This window comes from Equus caballus, chromosome 27 (genome assembly GCF_041296265.1).
Source record: "Equus caballus isolate H_3958 breed thoroughbred chromosome 27, TB-T2T, whole genome shotgun sequence".
NCBI lineage: Eukaryota > Metazoa > Chordata > Mammalia > Perissodactyla > Equidae > Equus > Equus caballus.
The window spans coordinates 48,560,888-48,582,170 of record NC_091710.1 but is presented as its reverse complement, the minus strand read 5'-3'; the positions used below and the strand labels follow the sequence as shown (position 1 = coordinate 48,582,170).

The following is a 21,283-nucleotide window of genomic DNA, read 5'->3' as shown; positions in this document are numbered from 1 at the left end:
TAGTATAACTTTCTGTATAGGGATAAAATTTGATTTATTTGTTTAATTATTTTTTGGCAAGAGTGTCCATAGATTTTATGAATCTGTTTAGACATGACCATAAAACAAATGGAAATTACTACTCTAACACATCAGAAACACCCTTCAACCAGTAAATATCTGTAACTATACACTTATAATGAATGCTACACTTGCATTTAGCTGCCAACCAACTGAGAGAAAGAGAAAATGTTTTTAAAAATTTGGAAATATGATACCTTTGCTTACAAATGTAGGAAAATGCTTCCATTTTTAAACTTCTGTTTTTTCTGATTCTGTTGCTGTGAGAAAGTATTATTTTCGTTATTGAATTAACGGATGCTACATAAATTCTCAAGTGAACCAATTGTCACTGCACCTGAAGACTTCAGCTACACAGGCGTTGGGGGCAGCTGTGTTCCGACGTAGGTCGTGTTGAAAACCCAATCCCTAGTACCTCAGAATGGGACTGTATTTGGAGAGACAGCCTTTAAAGTGATGGTTAAGTTAAAATTGAAGTTAAGACCATTTGGATGAGCCCCCATCCAATCTTACTGGGATCCTTACAAGACAGGAAATTTGGACACTCTGAGATGGAAGGGCACGTGTGCACAGAGGAAAGCTCATATGTGGACATGGCAAGATGACAGCCACCTGCTAGCCAAGGAGAGAGGCCTCAGAAGAAACCCAATCTGCAGACACCTTGATCTTGGACTTTCAGCCTCCAAAACTGTGAGAAAATAAATTCTATTGTTAAGTCTGTAGTACTTTATTATGACAGCCCTAGCAAACCAGTACAGTAGGTATCCTGTAGGCAGAAAATAGGTGGAGGATTCACTCAGAATAAGCAAGGATATACTGTACTTTAAATTCTCTTTAAAACGGAAGGAAAAACAAATGTGTTTCTAAGTCTCAAGCAATAAAGAGAAAAAAATGTATTTTTAGACAGAGACTCCAAGTATTTCTTGCCAGCATGCCTGCATTAACAGAAATAAAAACAACCTAAAGTACGTGCTTCAAGCAGAAAAACAAAATAATTCCACATGGAAACATGGAAATGCAAGAAGGAATGAAAAACCCTTAAAATGGTAACTATACTGTATAAATAAAGTTAAAATTGACTATGCTAAACAACGATTGCAATTTCCTATAAAGTCCAATAATATGTCCCTCATGTTCATGATAATTCAAAATTTGGCAGAGGAGTAAATAGAGCTTAACAGTTTGAAGGTGCTATTGGTATTGTGGGAAGTAGTAAAAATAATATTTTAGACTCAATACCTCAAAATCATGTTGTAATCTTTATAGTAGGAGGTAAAAGAATAGTAAAAGGATGAGTAAATAGTAAACTAATAGGATGCAAAATGCAATATTAAAATATATTCAATTAATCAAACGAAGGCCAAAAGTGAGATAAAAGGAACAAAAAAGAAATGGGTCAAAGAGAAAATAAAGAGTAAAATAGATGATATTTGTTATACCAATAAATATAAATAGATTAAATGTGTCACATAAAACACTAAGATAATCATCCTTGAAAACAAACATAAAACAATTTGCTAAAAAAAGACAAAACTTAAATATATGGACTCAGAAGGTTGAAAGAAATGGAAAAAGCAATATCATGAAAATATTAACAAAAATAAAGTGAATCTATCCATGTTAATATCATAAATTCAAGTTTAAAGCAAAAAAATCATTACTAGAGACATAGAAGCATATTTCATAAGCAAATATGCATAGTTGAATGATTGTATTGATGACCTCAACTGTGCACCTCTCCCTGTTCCACCACCTTTGAAATTCATTTAACTAAATAGTTGGAGTATATTTTTCCACTCCTTTAATTTGTGCTTATTGATGTTATTTGTTTTGGTAAAAAAAAAAAAAAAAGTTAGCTGACTGAACATAAGCAGAAGCTTGATGAAGTTTTTGTGTGTTTTGTCTTTCTCTTTTGCTTCTCTGGGATAGTTGTGAGAACGTACCTGAGCTATCCTTCTGGAAGGATTTTAGAGATATGGGGATAAAAGAAACACATGGAAGAGAGATGGGTTAATCAAATCAAGGCTATTATAGATGAGCCAATGAACCCACAATCAGACAACTTTCAAGCAGGGGGAAAGAGAACAGATAAGATCAGGAGAGTAAGGGAGCCAATCTGCAGCTGACCAGGATTGTACAAATAGACCCCAAAAAGAGCAGAAAAATCACTCAGCCAACTTGCAGACAGATAAAAAATAATAAATCATTCTTTTTCTTTTTCACTATATTTTGAAATGATTTATTATCCAACATTATTATATAAAACAGATAATTGATACAGAAATTGGTAACAGAAATATGGTGCTGTCATAAAATCTATAATATGGAACTGACTTTGGTACCCAACAATGGAAAAAGTTGGAAAACAAACTGATAGCAAAGTCTGGAAAATAACAAGAAAATTGTTATAAGAGGCTTGAAATATAGCAACCTGTGTTGTATAGTGATGAAACAATCATAAGACTATCACTTGCCTTAAATTGGAAAATAGAAAAATGTGCCTAATACACATTTGGATTTTAAAAAAAATTCTATATTAAATATTGAAGTCTCAGCTTTTGCTTAATAGCTACATATGAAAAGTTTCTATGAGAAAGAGATGAATTAGAAAAGATATAGCAGAAGAACTTAGAGGAAGTATAGAAGAAAAAAACTTGATGAGTTTGATATGAAAGTATCATCTCCAAAGTTCTAGATGACAAAATATTCTCAAAGGAAAATATAGCATGGAATTGAATATCAAACCAAGGGTATAGCAGTAAAAGCCCTGGGAACTAATTACTTCAATGTACAGGATAATTAAGGCAATGTATAGGATAATTAAAACAATGTGTAGATTGCTGTCATCTTAAGGACATCGTGATGCAGCCGCCTGTCATGCCCAAAGTGAGTATATCTAGGGAGAGAGACATACATCTCTACAGGAATTGGAGAAGTGGATTTTGGTAAATAGTGTGTAATGGAATCACATTTATAGAAGACACACAAAGTTTCTAAGGGAATTTAATTGGCAAGATTTCCTCCAGCATGGACTAAAATGGACTTATATTGTTCAAAATGCAACACAACAAAAAGAAACAAAACCTATCTGCCACATCTTTCTGGAGACAGGAATGAGGATTAAAAACGTTGATAAAATCACAAAATTTCCAACATCCTTTTCAGAAGGAGTACATGAGTAAAACCAAGAAAGATTCACGTTTGAAATAACAGAGACAAAAGATGTATAGAAACATGGGTTGATGAACTACTCCAAGGGATTGTAATTAAAGCCAAAGTAAAGAACATTCTCCAAACTTGGGGTATCTGTCAACATTTTCCAAGCTAGAGTTCTGACTGTTATTGAAATAGTGACTACTACATGTCTACTGTTCCCATTCTTGAATAGGAAATTCTATCATGGTTGTTTTTTCCTTGTTGCACCATTACAGTTAAGGATGGGAGGAACAGATAACTTCTCTTTCTTTCAATAATTCTGCAGGACATGAGGAGCCACATAAAAGGAGTCATACATTGATTTAATGTGTATCCCAAGATCCTAGATCATGAACCTGATGCAAGTAAATGAAACTTTGGGAGTTCTGAGAGAAAACTGAATATATTTTTCACATGGAAGATTTGTGAATAATTGTGGCCAGGGACTGATTTGTGGTTGATTGTGCTGATTGCCCAGAATCTTTAGCTCTATGGGTACAGTTTTTTGTCTTAAGACATTACATTCTTTCTTACTAAAGAGGGGTAGTCTATATTCCCACACCCGTATAAGCTTTGCCATGTGGCAATCTGTGCTGGTCATCAATTTATTGCCTTTCAGCTCTAAATTCACCCTCGTGCCTGCTCTGTAATAGTGGACCAGAAACTTTAGTCATTTCTCCTTAGTAATGAGCATGATGCTCTGTCAGCAGAGGGTACTGGAAGGACAATGCAGGAAGAAAACGGCTTCTCATCTCAGTTCGAGCGGTCTGCATTTTTACTTTTTCTTGCCTCTGTTTCATGGTCTGCTTGTGGCCACGAGTATGGGGATATCTAGCGGGTCTCTGCACAGCCACATGCCCAGAGTGGTGGTCCCTCTGTGATCTGATGGCCCTGGTCTGACCTTGGTGACTTCTCAGAGTCCTCCTGATGCATATACTGCGTGGTCCAGGCCTCATGGCCATGGCGGCACCCAAACTCCCTCTATGTGACTACCCATGAGCCTTGGTCTGTCTGCAGGGTGGAGGGCTTTTTTCCAAAGCTCTCCTGATGCAGACACTGCATGCTCCTAGCCTCATGCCCACAGAAGCATGCTGTGAAAACTCCCCAGCCTAGGCTTACCTGCCCACTGGAGGGTCGTTTCCATAGGTCTGACGTGGAAACCATGTGCTTTAGGCTTCATGCACAGAGCAGTGTTGTGACACCCTCTTTGTGCCTGCCCACCAGCCTCAGTTCTCCTTTGCCCTGGATGGGTATTCCTTTGCATGCCCACCCACCAGGCTCAGCTCACCTGCACATTTGAAGGTTATCATCTGATTGCCAGGGGACTGGACTCACTCTGGTGGAAGTAATCTAGTGTACATCTCTGTCATCAAGTGGACTGAAGCCACACCTTCTCTAATGAAGTTCAATTTCCAGCCTTAGAAGAGGGACACTCACTTCTAATTTTGTCCTTCCTTGAGCACTCTCTCACAGCCATAGGGTATCCATTAGCTATCTTTACATTTTTATAGGTTTCTCTTTTAATATAGTTTCATAATTATTTATATTAACTTCTCTTGTTTAATAACTATGTCATTTCTAATTGAACCCAGACTCATACCACTTGTTTTGTCTAACAGGATATTAGGAGATTTCTTACAAGGGCTTGAAAGAATGTTGTGTGCTTCTACTTTCTCTCTTGTTTCTCTGTAGTCATCATTAGAATATTCCAGAGAAAGCTAGCCAGATGACCAAATAGAAGAGGATTGCAAATATGAAAAGCATATGGAGAAGAGCAGTTTTCTCACAACTTTTGAGGAAGCTGAGCCAAGATCAGCACAGTTGCCTAGGTGACCCACAGCTGACTGCAGATACATCAGGGAGCCCAGTTTTGACCAAAAATTTTGCCTAGTCAGACCATACACTTGTTAGAAATATATCCTCATTATTTGAAGTGATTAGGTTTGGGATAGTTCATTATGCAAGAATACTGGGCAAAAGATAATTGACACAAAGTTCACAAAGTAAACAATTAAAGGAAATATTAAAAATCCCCAGCTTTACGTGTTCAAACTAATGTAAAACATTTGGACCCTGCAAGAAAAAAAGAGAAACTCAAATTGGCAGAAGAAAAATAAATTGAAAGAAGACTACAAAAACCTATAGGAAGTTACTGCTCAGTGCTATTAGTTGTCAGCGAAACGCAAACTAAAAACACAAGCCAATCCTATTGCACCCTAATGGCTAAAAAAAAAAGACAGTACTCTTCCAGTTATCTATTGCAACAGAAAGAACTACCTCAAAACTTAGTGGATTAAAATACCTCAATTTTCTATCTCATAATCTCATGTTTCAAGAATTCTAGCAGCAGGCTTACATGGGTGATTCTTGTGTTCTGTGTGGCACTGAAGGAAGTCCAGTGGCTGGGCTGGTAGGAAATATTCAAGACAACTTCACTCATGTGACTGAAATAAGTTTGCTGGAAGGCTGGGATTAACTGATACTGTCAATCAGACCTCTCTAGCATGGTCATCTCAGGGTGGTCCGGCTACTTATATGGTGTCTCAGAGCTCCAAATGAGGGAGTTTCAAGATGCCCAAGGAGAAGCTGCAATGCTTCCTAATACCAACAAGCCTTGGAAGTTCTAGAACTTCACTTCTGTTGTAGTCTATTGGCCAAGGAATTCATCAAGCCCAGCCCTGATTTAAGAGGTAGGGAATTACACTCCACCCCTCAACAGGAGAGTGAGCAAAGAATTGCTAACCATCATTAACCTAAGCAATTGCAACTATTTGCAAGGAGGGCAAATACCCGGGTGATGCAAGTATAAAATGGTACATCCAGTTTTGCAAACTATTTGGCAGTATGCTCTAAAGCTAATCATATGCATATTCTAACATCCAGCAATTACTCTCCTAGACAATTACAAAAATGTAAACATATGTTCTCCAAAAGACATGCACTAAAATGATAATTGTAGTGTTAGTTAGTTCCAAATGGGAAAATACAGCAATGTTTTTTTAATAGTAAAATGGCTAAAGGGTGTGTGGCAGACTACAGCGATCTCCCAACCAACGTGTTCTTCCTAACATAAGATTGACAATTTTATTCTCAAGAGGTAAGATGTGTATTACCCTTCCCCCCTTGAATCTGGGTGGACTGGTGATCATTGTTAGCGACACTATGTGACTTTTGAAGCTAAATCATGAAATAACAGAAAGTTCTTACCTGATTTTCTTGGGATGCTCACTCCTGGAACCCAGGCACCTTGACACAGGGAGCCCAAGCAGCCAATTGAGAGACCAGCCTGGAGAGAAATGGCACTTTGGATGAACCTATAGCTGCCAGCTTGTGCCAACACACCAGCCACATAAGTAAGCCAGCCTTAAAATTAATCCCATAGCCCTCAATCAAACCTGCCTTGGCTGACACCAGCTTAAGCCAAGATGAGCTGACCTAGCTTAGTTCTGCCCAAATTTACATGGTTGTGACCAAAATAAATGGTTGCCATTGATTTAAGCCATTACATTTAGAGGTTCTTTTTATGCAGCTACAATAGCTGGAGCAGAATGTGATGCCAGAAATGACTACCTGAGACATTGGTGTTGGGACCAGAAAGCAGGTCCTAAATGCTTCCTGAGAAAATTGTCAGTGAAATCCCAAAAGATCTCAAGGAGGCTGTTAGTAAAGAGCTAAAGGAAGAGGATGTTATTGCAAGTTGGAGGAAAGAGCTCTCATGTTATGTAGAGGTGGAATTGTTGGCGACACTGTCACCTGCAGTACTGTGGAAGGTAGGCAAAGGACCCATTGAACTGGATGACCTAGCTAAGGAGGCGTTCAGGTAGACCATTTGTAGTGCCATCTGCCATCATCTCACTGTCTATGATAAAATATGAGACGAGAGACACGGCATAAAGAAGGGTTTAAATTTGAAAATTCATCACATATTGAGTTGTAAAATAAAATTTTTCTCATTTCCAGTCTTTCTTCATGGCAAAATACCCTCAAATGATCAAAGATCAAATCTCAGATAGGACCATAACGTCCTTTGTTAAGGCTTCAGAAATATTAAAGGGAGTAATTCATAAAATCTTTCAGACAGAAAAATGACCTAAAAATATACTCAGGGAATGTCTTTCAAGATGCTTTTCTTTAGACAATAGGGCTTCGAGGAATCTTAAAGGCATCGATCCACAGTTGCCTTACAGAGAGAACAAGGCAGAGAAGAGCTTATGGCTACAGGTTTTGTCTGATATATATATACACAAAAATATATCTCATACATACAAACACATAGGCATAAATATCACATATATGATTGTTGTTTTAAACCACTGTTTTCTACATTAGTTTATAGCACAGCAAGAATAACTGGAGCATGGTGGTTTATTTACACAATGCACTACTACTATAGGGTGATGAAAATGACAAACGCTATAAATATAAACAAAAATATGTGAATGATTCTTCAATAAGGGAAGGACAAAAAAGTATATATAAGACATGATTCAATTTTTAAGGTTTAAAAGTAGAAAAACCATGTTTTTTTGCTTGAGAAGGGTTAGTCCTTAGCTAACATCTATGCCAGTCTTCCTCCTCTTTATATGTGGGTCACCACCACAGCGTGGCTGATGAGTGGTGTAGGTCCAAACCCAGGATCTGAACGTCCGAACCCAGGCTGCTGAAATAGAGCATGCTGAACTTAACCACTAGGCCACAGGGCCAGTCATCATTTTATAAGATTTTCATCAAGTTGTATAGGTGATATGTTGTGATGATCTGTGCCCTTTCTGTGCATATATTATACTTGTGTTGGTGAGGATTCAGTCTTGAAAACAGAGGGAGATGAATGTGGTTAAAGTTCTCTAGGATCTTAGACTTGTCTGGAAGAACATAAAAGTACCAAGATATAGGATGCTCTAATAATATAGCAACATTGCCCAGGACCCATGTTGTAATCTGGAGGGTAGCCACTCAAAGAATATCAGGGAAATGTTTTATTGACAAGCCAATAGTGGAGAAAATTAAATTAATATAATAAATACAATATTGGTCCATAAGATGGCAAGAGAGTACAGGGAACATGTAACAGCTATGACAAAGAGAACAATGGCGAGGTGAAAGATAAAAATATAAATATACCAGCAATTTCTTCACTCTAAGAGATCTACATTATGTGAAAAAAAAATACAACATATCAAAAGGCAAAATAGCTTCACTGATAACCTTTATCAAGTTTGTGATAACCTTTGTCTGTCCTGAACCTGGAATGCCCGTGGTTGTGGGGGTGACCAGAAGGTCGTAGTTATAACAGTGAAGAGGCTGGGCATCCTTGTGCCTCTTTCTGTGTGCAAAGCTATTACCTCCTTCCTCCTGTGCCTTTAAACTAGTGACTTTGGTTACTTTATATTTCTATTTTTTTTAAAGATTGGCACCTGAGATAACATCTGTAGCCAATCTTTTTTTTTCTTCTTCTCCACAAAGCCCCCCAGTATATAGTTGTATATTCTAGTTGTAGGTCCCTCTGGTCCTTCTATGTGGGACACCGCCTCAGCATGGGCTGACAATCAGTGCAATGTCCACGCCCAGGATCTGAACCAGCGAAACCCCGGGCCACCGAAGCACAACACGGAACTTAACCACTTGGCCATGGGGCCAGCCCCTACATTTCTATTTTTGTCACCTATAAAACAGATAACAATAGTATCTACATTAGGCTTTGAGAGGATTAATGGAAGAACATCCTTAGGAAACTGCCAGGGATCTAGAAACAACAGGCAGCACAATATGATTTTATTACTGTTATTTCTATATAAAATGGGGTTCATTGCTCACCAGAAATAATGATAGCTTCTAGTCCTGTAGATGAATTATTTTGATTCATCTCTAATTGTCTAGATATTCTTGTCAAGGAATTTTTCTTTTTCCTTTTTTTGTTTTAATGTGAAGCTCATCTTCCCCTACCTCCTAAGTGCTTTCATGCTTGTAGTGGAATGATATTGTGACTGGGAATAATATGCTTGGGTCATATTTTCTTTCTCTCAGTGCTTTGAAGACAGCACTTCATTGTCTTCAGACTTGGACTATTACTATGAAGAAGCTGAAGATTAGGCTAATTTTTCCTGCTTTTAGTTGATATTTTTTGGTGTGATCGTCTAAAGAACTCTATCCTTCAAGTTCAATAACAACTTCAGGCTATCTGCAGTCTTTCTTAGAATGCCTTGGCTCTTGTTAAATTCCCTCGAGCAGCGTTCATGTCAATTAATTTAGTGGTGTATCCTGTTCACGTAGAAGGATACCACTGGGCTTCGAATCATTTCCTCAATCCAATATGTAGGCCTAGGGTTTATTTTGTTGGAGAGAAACAGCTTTGTTCACTTGACCATGTTGTATCGTCCTCTAGCTGTCAATATGTAGTCTCCCCTTTCTGAAGGGAGTACACTCCAAGACCCCCAGTGGATGCCTGAAACCTGGGATAGTACCAAACCCTATATATACTATGCTTTTTCCTATACATACATACATTTATAAGTTAGGCACAGTAAGAGATTCATGGTACTTTGGGGCCGTTATTGAGTAAAACAAAGGTTATTTGAAATGAGGACAGCTGATCTGATAACTGATGTGGCTACTAAAAGATTAATGGGTGGATAGTGTACACAGTGTGGATTCACTGGACAAAAGGATAATTCATGTCCTGGACAGGACAGAGTGGGATGGCATGGAATTTCATCATACTACTCAGAATACGCAATTTAAAACTTAGGAATTGCTATTTCTGGAATTTTTTATTTAATATTTTCAGACCATGATTGACTGTGGGTAACTGAAACCACAGAAAGTGAAACTGTGGTTAAGTGCGGACTGCTGTGATTTCCACTTTTCCTCAGGCAGAAGTGGGAAAAGAAAAGTGTGCCCCCTCAGTTTGTTCCCCTACACACTTGGAAATGTTAATAGGAATTGCGCACGATACTAGCATTTCACCAGAATGGCTTCCACAGGGAAAAAGCAATTTGAGGAACTACAATTCCTTTTTCTTTTCTTGAAAGATTCAATTAAGTGAATCTTGTTTTGTTCCTTGGCTTGAAGTTTTGAACATGATTTCATTAAGTTATATCTCTTTCCTTATTTTATTTTGTTTATGGAACTTTGTTTTGTTTTTTCATTTGTTTAACAGTTTTTACTAGTTTTTGTTCATTTTACAAGGATTAGGGAGAGGAAATGCTTTGAAGCTGAAGTCCATCTTACTTATGCTTATATAAATAGTTGACCAAGAAGGCAATTAGGAATAAATATATTTGAAGGAAAAAACAAACTAGGAGAGCCCTAAATGAACATAAGAACTTTCAAGAAGTAAAGGAATTTCAAGAAAATAATGATTCATTCTGAATAAGAACTGAAAAATATGGGGAAAGTATTTTTTTAATGAATGGAGAAGAATAGAGTCAGAATCCAGGCAAGAATTATGTGTATTTTTTGCAACCATATGAAATTATTAGGCTGGTGATTGTTAATCTTATGCCTTGAGCAGCTGTATGTAAGCCACTGCTTTCTAACAGACACTGTTTATATGTAGTGGATGCACTTAATGATTTTCTAAAGTGACAACATCAATTCCCTAAATGAATTTATAAGTATTTTGCAGCACCACTGAGGAGAGAGAGTTGAAATAGTAAATAATAGTCAACACTACAAAGTACATTTACACATTTAAAAACTCTGAATATAAATGTGAAGAAGCCTCTACAGAATACACAAATTAGAAGTTATGAAGTGTTAAAATCTTAATTACATGTTGATCCTTGTACTCTGTGGGTACTCAATATACATTTTTGGTAAAAATTTTGATTATGCTAGTTGTTCTTTTAGCATTGTTATTAGTGTTCCTCACTCTAGATAATATTGTCAAACATGATATCCATTAAATGACTTGACTTTCTTTTTATTAGAAATTGGTACCTGTCTTTAAAGGAAATAAACATAAAATTTGAGAGGATCTTAGAATTTTAGACCTAAACGGAACCACTGAGATCAGGTACTATAAACACCTTCATTTTCCAAATAACATAAAAAAATCTCATAAATGTAAAACCTGGCAAGCTTCCTGCTTACATATACAACTAGCAATGGAGAAAGATGTAACTCTTTCCATAAGGAAGGGAATAAATATACAGACAGGATTCTCATTTTTAAAGTAATTATGACCACTATTTTCTTTTTATTTCTAGAATAAGAGTATATTGCTCTGAACAATTGTGATTGCTTTCAAAATTTAATTACAGTGTAACTTTTAATTTTTTCTGACATTACAGAAAAATTAAAACATTTCTGCAAAAATTAATAAATACTTTTAATATTTGCTTAATCCTTGGCCTCCAGCTTTCTAGATGGTTTGTGATTATACAGGGCCCCTTGAGCTCCAGCCAAGAATTAGCACACATGTAGACCCAGAACGAGGATCTGAGATTAGAGTTGTAAATTCCCACATAGAATCCTGGTCCTGCTTCCAACAGTGTGCAGAACAGCGCTCTACAGAGTGGGGCTAATGATAGGAAATTGACAAATAACATTTTTGAATATAGCATTCCTCCCAGAAATAATGCATGTTAGTCATTTAGAAAGAGAGAGTTCAAGAGTGAGATCTGGCTAATCATAACTCTTTGTTGACAAAGAGGGGGAAAGTCCCAGATTTATAAGACAATGTACAGCATTTAGAAAGCAGGAAATTCTGTTTTATGTCAAAACAAATATAAGCAGACATCATCTAAGACCTAACTGAATCTTGAATATAAACATTCTCTCATGAGGAGAGTTCCTATAATTATTGCAGAGATAATCTTTAATAACAGCATAAAAACAGAAGTTTACAGAGACCCAATGCTGCAACAGTAAGAATAATTTTGACAATAACCATAATAATAACTCTAAGAAGGAGATAAAGTACAGCCCTCCTTGCCTTGGCTTTGGATTCCAGGAAATAAGAGAGACCTCAGAAAAAGAGGTTCAAAGCAAATTGTGCTTGTTTTGGAATTGAATCCATGCATCTGTAATGGATAATTGGCATAACAAATGAATACATCTATTTTCCATAGATCATTACAAAAACACTCCTTTAAACTCCAGTTTTTCTGAATAGCTTTGCAAGCAATTCTTGGTCTTCTTCTATTGATGCTGTATACATAACATTTAAACGATTTAACCAGCCTCATATTGCCAACCTTCACAAATTCAAGGATTTATACCATCATTGGAACTCTTCCAATTGTTATTAGGTAATCTTGGAATTACAAATTTGTTAGAGTTTATTGTATTGATTGTGTTCTTTCCTACTTTGGGTTCATCAACAAACTGTAAGAACAAACTCATGTTCAAATTAGCCAAGCTCAGGATATAAAAACTACACACTAATTATAGACTCCTATTCTTCGTTTTAATAATTCATGCTCAGCCAATATATACAAGTACTCACCCATTCCCTGTCAGTCATCATTTCCAGTGTAAGCGCAGAATATTCTCTTTTTTTAACTCAGACACTAAAATGGCTTAATCCACTTCTCTTATTCTGAATCTATAATAGCTATTCTTCCAGCGTGTGAAATTGATGCCTTGTCCTATTTAAAATCTTTTTTCTACTCCTTTTATACACAAAGCCAATTTTATGTGTCTCTTTAAGGATCATAGTGATTTCTCTTTCCTTGGATTCATGTAATATATTGCTTATAATTTCATGCAATGCTGAACAAAGTTCCTAGGAGGGTCTAAGTATCTGGATCATCAAGGACATATTATATAACTACCATCCATGCTTCACTCCAGATACAGGGTTGGTAGAGCGATCCTGAATAATGTTGATAAAAATGGACCTTTCTGATCTGCAAAGCAGCCCTGGGAAGTAGAGGAGATCTGTGTTGCATCCTCATTTTACAACAGGATGACATTTAGTTTTGTTAAATCAAGTAACTCAGACAAAAACACAAGTATAATACAATCAATAAAGAAAGCACCTGTAAGAGAAAGTTTTTAAGGAACATTTATTCATGAGCCAAACCCACCCCAGCCCAATCTGATATCTGCTTTTCTTTGTTCCTCTGTGCCTCAGGAGGCTAATTCCTGAGTTCTATGCAACTCAACATTTCTGCCTGTGGCTTTGAGATTGGAGGAAAAAGAGATGGAGATATGGCTTCCTTGTTGCTCCAGCTTTGGATTTATGTCTCTCTGGTGGGAGTAGTTGCCTTCCTGTAGACACAAGGAGGCTGCTTCTCACCAGCTCTGCTAGGTGGCTGGGCCTCCTCCACTCTCGAGCTCTGAGTTCTACTAGCACTGTTTCACCTCCTTATCCCTTTAGGCTTGGGGGTAGTAATGTTTTCCCGCTGGTGGTGCTAAGCTATGGGTGCCTATATTGAGGCAGAGGTCACTGACTTAAATACCACCCTCAGCTAAAGACAAAAGAGGATGTTGGGGAGGGGGTCAGTTATGGGAGATTACCAGAAAAAGCACATTAAACATGAGTAAAGTTATTATGCAGATTTAAGTCTTTGCCTTCCACATTGATAAGAGTTTCTAGGGATAAGGTCATTCCCCATCTTCCTGGTACAGAGAGGGACACACCTTTACAAATAGATTTCCCTTACAAATGTAAATGTCTCCTACAAGTGGTAACTTCTACTTCATTTTTAGAACTTCTCCCCTATCTGTAGTTTCTTAAAAGTAACTACCCCAAAATAATTCTCATGACAAAGAGATACATCCTGAGGAAGCCAAATCTGAGTCCCACAATAGCTTATTTCTTTTTAGTACTTATATACTTTTAATATATGAATTAATCAGAAAAATCCTATCAAAATGGCCCTAAAGAACACTTGCCAGTCTTTACATCAGAGATGCTCCAGCATTGCCAGATATCAACCTGACCTGACTGATTAAAATTTGATGAGCTAAGATTGAAGAGTGATTAGATCCATGGCTTTGGAGCCCCCATATCTGGGTTGAAATCATGCCATACGAAGTTGTGTGACCTTGCACAAATCACATAGCTTCTCTTGACTCAGTTTCTTCATCTGTAATAATGGAATTAACAGATACTTCAGAGTGTGGTTGTGAGTACCAAATGAATTATTCAACCACATGTAGAAAAGAGTTTGGAATGGATTAAGAACCAGTAAACATTAACTATATTATTTACGGGACCAATAGAGGTATCTGATCAACATCCCTGAACTTCAATAATATAGATATCTGGTTAGAGAAATTCTTAAGATTATTCCTATTATTATCCTGTGACTTCCCAAATTCTTAAATTTACTTAATAATATTCTTACAATCCTGCTGGCTTGAATAAAGGTCAGGCAGCAGGACCAGAGCCACAAAGGTGGCTGAGAACTGAGGTACTGATCCACAGTTCCTTTTGGAAATGTGTCTGTCATATCCCTCCTTTCTGTTTGGAAGCATAAGATAGAAAGCTACAGACCACCTGTAGGCTAAATACAGAATGCAAGAAGAAGAATCTCACATAGATGATGTTTGATGAGTAGAGCTGATAATTTAGGTAATTCTTCAAATACAAACATTGCAATGAGCAAGACCAACTGACATGATAAATTGAAGTCAAGATAGAGGGAGTTGCTGACTACCAAAGGAAAAATAAATGTCTTTGAAGAAGGTTGTGGGGTTCCACTGATGTGCTTGGCTATCTGTTATAGCTTCAGGGAGTCTGAAGTTAAGATGACAAGAGGAGGGCCAGTTCCCATGGCCTTGGGGTTAAGTTTAGCACACTCTGCTTCGGTGGCCCAGATTCAGTTCCTGGGTGCGGACATACACCAATTGTCAGTGGCCATGCTGGTGGCAGCTCACATACAAAAGAAAAAAGTAAGATTGGCAACAGATGTTAGTTCAGGGTAAATCTTCCTCAGCAAGAAAGGAAAAAAAACAAGAGGTGATCACAAGAATGCCTTTAATTGTTCATCTTGACCACAGTGTTTCAGTGAATTACAAATAATATGTTGGACTATTTGAATTTCAGATGAAAATCTCCAAAATAAGATGAAAAAAAGTGCAAAACAGAGTTTTAATATGATCATCAGCTTTGTTTTTTTTTTTTACTCTAGAAATAAGGTCATGGTAAGGTTAAATCAGGACAAATATTGTAAGGACTTTAATTGAAAAGGCAATCCCTTAAAGGTCAGATCTTTCCCTTAACCTCTCAAAAAGAAATGATGCTAATAAAAATAAAGTATAAAATCCTGATTCAAAATAAAATTTACAAAAAAATTAGGAAAACAGAAGGAAATAATTAAATTATAAAATGCTGAAAATATAAGAATGCTTCTAGATTAGTAAGAAAAGACCAGTGAGATTTTTAGTGGGTTATGAGTAATTTAAAAACTTAGAAATGGACTAACCACTACAAAAGAAAACACATTTGTTCAAATGTCATTTGGGTGTTCTTTTTGTCGTGAATGGCTGCTGGGGGGTATCCACAAATACTTGATCTCTAAGCTGTGCCTCTCCGGGGAAAATGTTTAATTTATTTTCAAATCAATGCCCTTTAGGATGGTTGTTTATCTCCTATTTTCTTTCCCCAAAAGATAACTCAGCTTGGGTGGTCATTTTTGCTAAATTACACATCTCCTTAGGCATTGCTTGTTTATTTCTAAATGGTCTTTCTCTAGGGCAGTGTATGGAACATTTGCTTTGTCTATAATGAAGAATGACTATGTTTTATTAATGAATAGCGCATGTTAGCATGGAAAAGCTATATGCACAAAGTAATTGATTCTGAAATTTGTACATATGAAAATACTTTTAGTGTTTTATGATTTAATTTCAGTCTATAGCATTTACTTTTTAAACTCTCTCTCACTTTTCATTATTACAACAAGCAAAAAAAGGAAGAAATTACCTATTTTCAAGCTTTTCCAAATTGTTTTCCTACTAGAGCAAACAGTACTCTACAGAGACTGTTTCAAATGCTGGTAGGATGATATCCAACACAGTTTTACAATGTTTAAGTATATAGGTAAATGACAGTTAAACACAGTAAGTTATTCAAGACATCACCCCTAAAAATATCTCCAAATGATTCCTACAGAATATTTCATTTCATATAGAATTTATCCTAATACGCCGAGAAAACCAGTTGAAGTAAATCAAAGCATGTACAATTTTAAAAGATATAAACATATATTCGACAACTGAGCAAGCAACTTAGTCTAAATTTTCTGCACTCATTGCCTAATCTAACACTAATTTTCTTTCAAAATGCGATAGAATTGAATGATCTGAACTCTGCCATCCACCAGGTCTGATTCTAGGATGGCTCCTGGATAGCTGGCTGATTGATTTCAAAAGATTCTGGGCACTTGCCCAGCTACCCCAGCTTCCCTTTCACTGTAAATTGTGACTGTTCTTGACATTTTCCTGAGTTCTTCTATTCTGACCGACTAATCCAAAATTAATACTTCGGGTTATCCTGAGCCAAAAATTCGTATCAAATTAAAGTCTAGGATTAGCATTTTATTTACATTTGTGGGTCAAGTCTCATGCATTAGCCACCTTTCTACAAGCTCTCCCTGATTTAACTCTTGTAATAACATCTCAGAATCTTATCTTTTTCTGCAGATATCTTTAAAACTAGTAGTCTTCAGATAAAGATCTCAAAAAATGAATATTATATGAGTTGAAGAAAATATTGAGTTACCTCAAATGATATGAATTTTCTTAAGTATTATTTCATTCAATATTGAAAAGAATTTTTTTAACCAACGAGTAAATGGAAATTCAAAAAGAATATATAACTTCTGTCACATAATATGGCTAATTAAGCAGAGAAGATAGAATTTAAAATCTGTCTACATTAAAATCTATATTTTCAGTGCCACATAAGCTGCTGCATGTCAAAAGCAAATATCCTGGGGCCAGTCTGGTGGTGTAGTGGTTAAGAACGTGCGCTCTGCTTTGGTGTCCCAGGGTTCGTAGGTTCGAATCCTGGGTGTGGACCTACACACTGCTTATCAAGCCATGCTGTGGCTTTACAAGTCCTGCATATAAGGGACTCCACATTTAAAGTAGAGGAAGATGGGCATGGATGTTAGCTCAGGGCCAGTCTATCTCAGTGAAAATAGGAGGATTGGTGGCAGATGTTAGCTCAGGGCTAATCTTCCTCCAAAATAACAAAAACAAAAAAAACAAACATATATCCCTACTCATCATTTTCACTTATAAGGTTTACTCTTGTTTCTTTGACTATCACAAAGCTGTGACAATAGCAAAGTGTTTTTGTTGTTGTTGTGGGGGTTGAGGAATCTTGCTAATACCACTGTGAGAATCTCATAAGCTTGACAAATCTCTTTTTTGACCACTATGTACAAGTTCACTTAAAATTCCCAATTGAATATGTGCAGTGATACTTTTATTAAAATACTAACAGATCAGGAGACTTCCAGATTCTGAGGCGGCATGTAAGGAGCTCAGAAGTCATCACTCTCCCCTAACAACAAGTGAAAAGCTAAAGAAACTAAAAAATCTGCAACTGTTCTTACATCTATCAGAGAAGTGAGATTACAGGGAAAATTGCTATCCCCCAAATTGGAAAGGCAGGCAGGCAAATACAGAGAAACAACTTACCTAAGCAGAAACCTCCGTGGGAACCAGAACCAGCAGGAAAACCAAACCATAATTGACAATTTGATGGCGTCTCATAAAGACAAGTCTAAGGGTTCCAAACTTCAGGGGATCCAGTTATAGCACGGTCCCCACACTTTTATGAGTTTTATCTCCAGTAGCTCAGCTTGATTATCACAGTGAATGTTGAAGAAAAGTCCCCTCAGGCTTCCAGCAGGGGTAGGGAAAAAGGAACCATTTTGAAATACACCAGAGCACTATGTTCTTCTTAACCATGCTTGCCTTCAAAAGAAACTATTTTATCAGAGTCTAAACTACTGGAGTTTTTTCAGATCCTTACAGACCCAGGGGAAGGGAATTAACCAACTCCAGCCTATGCTAGCCATCCTGTCCCACCTCAGGGGTGGAGAGGACAGAGAAACATTTGCGAGGTTCACAGCCCAAAGGCACAGGCTCACTTAAAGATTGAAACTAATTATAGGACTGCAGAAGGCTTCCCCTCCCCTCATAATTTACCACCACATTACTAAAGGCCTGTTTACAACAGACCCTTTTACCCGCTGCATCATATCTGTCACTCACACAAAAAATTATAAGGCATACTAATATGAGAAAAACACAGTTCTAAGAGACAGAGCAAGAAACAGAATCAGACTCAGCTATTGAAGGGATGTTGGAATTATACCAAAAATTTAAAACAACTCTGATTTAAGCCTGAGGGATCTAGTGGATACACTGAATAACATGCAAGAACAGATAGGCAATCTAAGTATAGAGAGAAAATTCTAAAAAAGAATTAAAAAGAAATGCTAGACATCAAAAACTGTAATAGAAATGAAGACTACCTTTGATGGGCTCATTAGTAGACTGGACATGGCTGAGGAAAGAATCTCTGAAATTGAGCACAACTCAGTAAAACTTCCAAAAATGAAAAGCAAAGACTGAAAAAAACCCAGAATATCTGAGAATTGTGGGACGACTACAAAAGATCCAACATCTGCATAATGGAAATACCAGAAAGAGATGAGAGAGAGAAAGGAGCTGAAGAAATATTTGAAGCAATAACGACTGTGAATTTCCCCAAATTAGTGGCAGACATCAAGCCACAGATCCAGGAAACCTAGGAAAAAAACAGGCAGGTGAAGTGCCAAAAAGAAAAGGAACACAGCTATACCTGCATATCACATTCAATACGCAGAAATCAAAGATAAAGAGAAAAATCCCCCATCTTTGCTTCTCTGTAGGTAAGATCAGTATTACATCTGACTTTTCCTGAAAACCATGTAAGCAAGAAGAGAGTAGAGTGAAATATTAAAGTGTTGAGAGGGGAAAAAAAAAAACCCTAAAGACTGTCTCAGACAAACAGAAATTGAAAGAATATATTTCCAGTAGACCTATCTTGGAAGAAATTTTAAAAGAAGTTCTTCAGAGAGAAGAAAATGATATAGGTCAGAAAATCAGATACACACAAGGAAAGGAAGAGCATTTGTTGATTTAACAGACAAGAGTTGGTCCAAAATAATAATAGCAAGTGTATTCAATTTTATATATTTATGTATCAATTAGTATTTGACAAAGGTGCCCAGGTAATTTAATGAAGAAAGGACAGACTTTTCAGAAAAAGGTACTGAAACAACTGGCTATCCATACGTGAAAAGAAAAATCAACCTCACCCCTTACCTCATACCATTTACGAAAAGTAATTTGAACTTATCTAATTCTTAGAACTAAAAGTTTATATTTTTTAATAGAAAACATGGAAAGTATTGTGATTTAGGTTAAGTAAATATTTCTTAGAAAATATTTTTTAAAAACATATGCAAATAGAAAAGTTGTTAATTTTGACATCAAAATTTAAAAATTTCTATTCAAAATATCCCTCTTTTAAAAAATGTAAGCCATGGCCTAGAAAGAAAATATTTGCAAAATATGTATTTGGTAAAGGATTTGTATACAGAGTAATAAAAAACTCTTATAATTCAGTAATAAGACAAATATCCACATTTTAAAATGGACTGATGCTTTAAATAGACAATTTAGCAAAGAAAACATACAAATAGCCAATTAGCATGTGAAAAAAATGATGAAAATCATTAGTCATTAGGGAATGCAAACTAAAATCACAACGAGATGTTGTCATATACCCAACTGAACGGCTAAAAATCTACAGTACCCAAAGTTGGTGAAAATGTGGAAGAATTGGAGGATTCATACATTGCTGGTAAAAAGGCAAAATGTCAAAGTCACTTCGGACATTTTGGTGGTCGCTTAGGAAGTTAAACACACACTCACCACGTGACTCAACTATTTCATTACTAGGTATTTACTTAGAGGAAATGTGTTCCCACATGAAGGCCAGTACTAGAACATCAGTACTGATTTCTTTTTAGTAGCTCAAAACTAGAAAGAACCCAAATGTCATCAACTGGCAAATGAGTAAGCACCTTGTGGTATACGCATACAATGGAATTCTATTTAGCAATAAAAAGACACAATATAGTAGATGAATCTCAAAAGCATCATACTCAGTAAAAAGGTAGACACAAAAGAATAATTATATGATACCACTCAGACGAAACTCTAGAAAAGGCAATACTTTGGTGATAGAAGCAGATCAGTGGTTGTAAAGATACAGGGATTGGAGCAAGGGATTGACTGCAAAGGAAATTTTGTGGATGATGGAAAGCTGTTATATCATAGTTGCAGTGGTGGTTACATGACTGCATGCCTTTGCTGAAATTTATCAAATTGTATTCTAAATCTGGTGAATTTTATATTCTGTAAATTATATCCCAATACAACTGACTACAATTAAAACAAAACATAAAGCTGTTTTGAATAATAATAATCATTATATGCTGCCGAGACCAGCTAGGCAGCCAGCTGAAGGGATGGATGGAATGAATATACAGAACACGTCTATATAATAGACACAATACACTCTATATTATTTAATGGGACAGGGGACCATCAGCCTCTAGGACTGAGGTGACATCCCTCTGATCACCACGTATTTATTTGCAGACCAAGAAGTTCAAGCATAGCAGGAACTCATGCCAGCGGGAAGATGCATGTCCAAGCTCAGCAGTTCTAGTCTTCCCCCCTTCAATGTACCCCGGCCCTACACAAGGCCATTCTCTGAGGGAGTATCCTGGGAACAAACAATCTGGCAAGTTATGCAGACGGCATTCCGTTCCTGCAAGGGCCCAGCGTTCTTAAGCCCCTTGCCTTCATGTTTGATAAGATACTACCTTCCGGTCTTTGATTCCAAAGCACAAACAATCTAACACAGTAATTTATGAGAATCAGCAAGTTGCATATTTCTCAGTCACCCATTTTGTAATTTGTTCCTGCTAAGCTTAAATCCTTGCAATAATGTTGCTATGCTCTCCTGCAACAATTATAAACGGTGTAGTCTGGCTTCCTGTCT

General features: G+C 36.7%; 1 long non-coding RNA gene across 1 annotated transcript in view; it reads right to left on the bottom strand.

The window, feature by feature from the left end:
• Window positions 1-18,157, bottom strand: part of LOC111770957 (uncharacterized) — a 58,304-nt gene extending 40,147 nt beyond the window's left edge. The window contains exons 1-2 of the long non-coding RNA XR_002804457.2: window positions 17,857-18,157; window positions 6,463-6,541 (exon numbers count right to left, since the gene is read on the bottom strand). This is a non-coding gene — a long non-coding RNA (uncharacterized lncRNA). The remainder of the gene's footprint in view (window positions 1-6,462; window positions 6,542-17,856) is intronic.
• Between the last annotated feature and the right edge of the window lie 3,126 nt (window positions 18,158-21,283).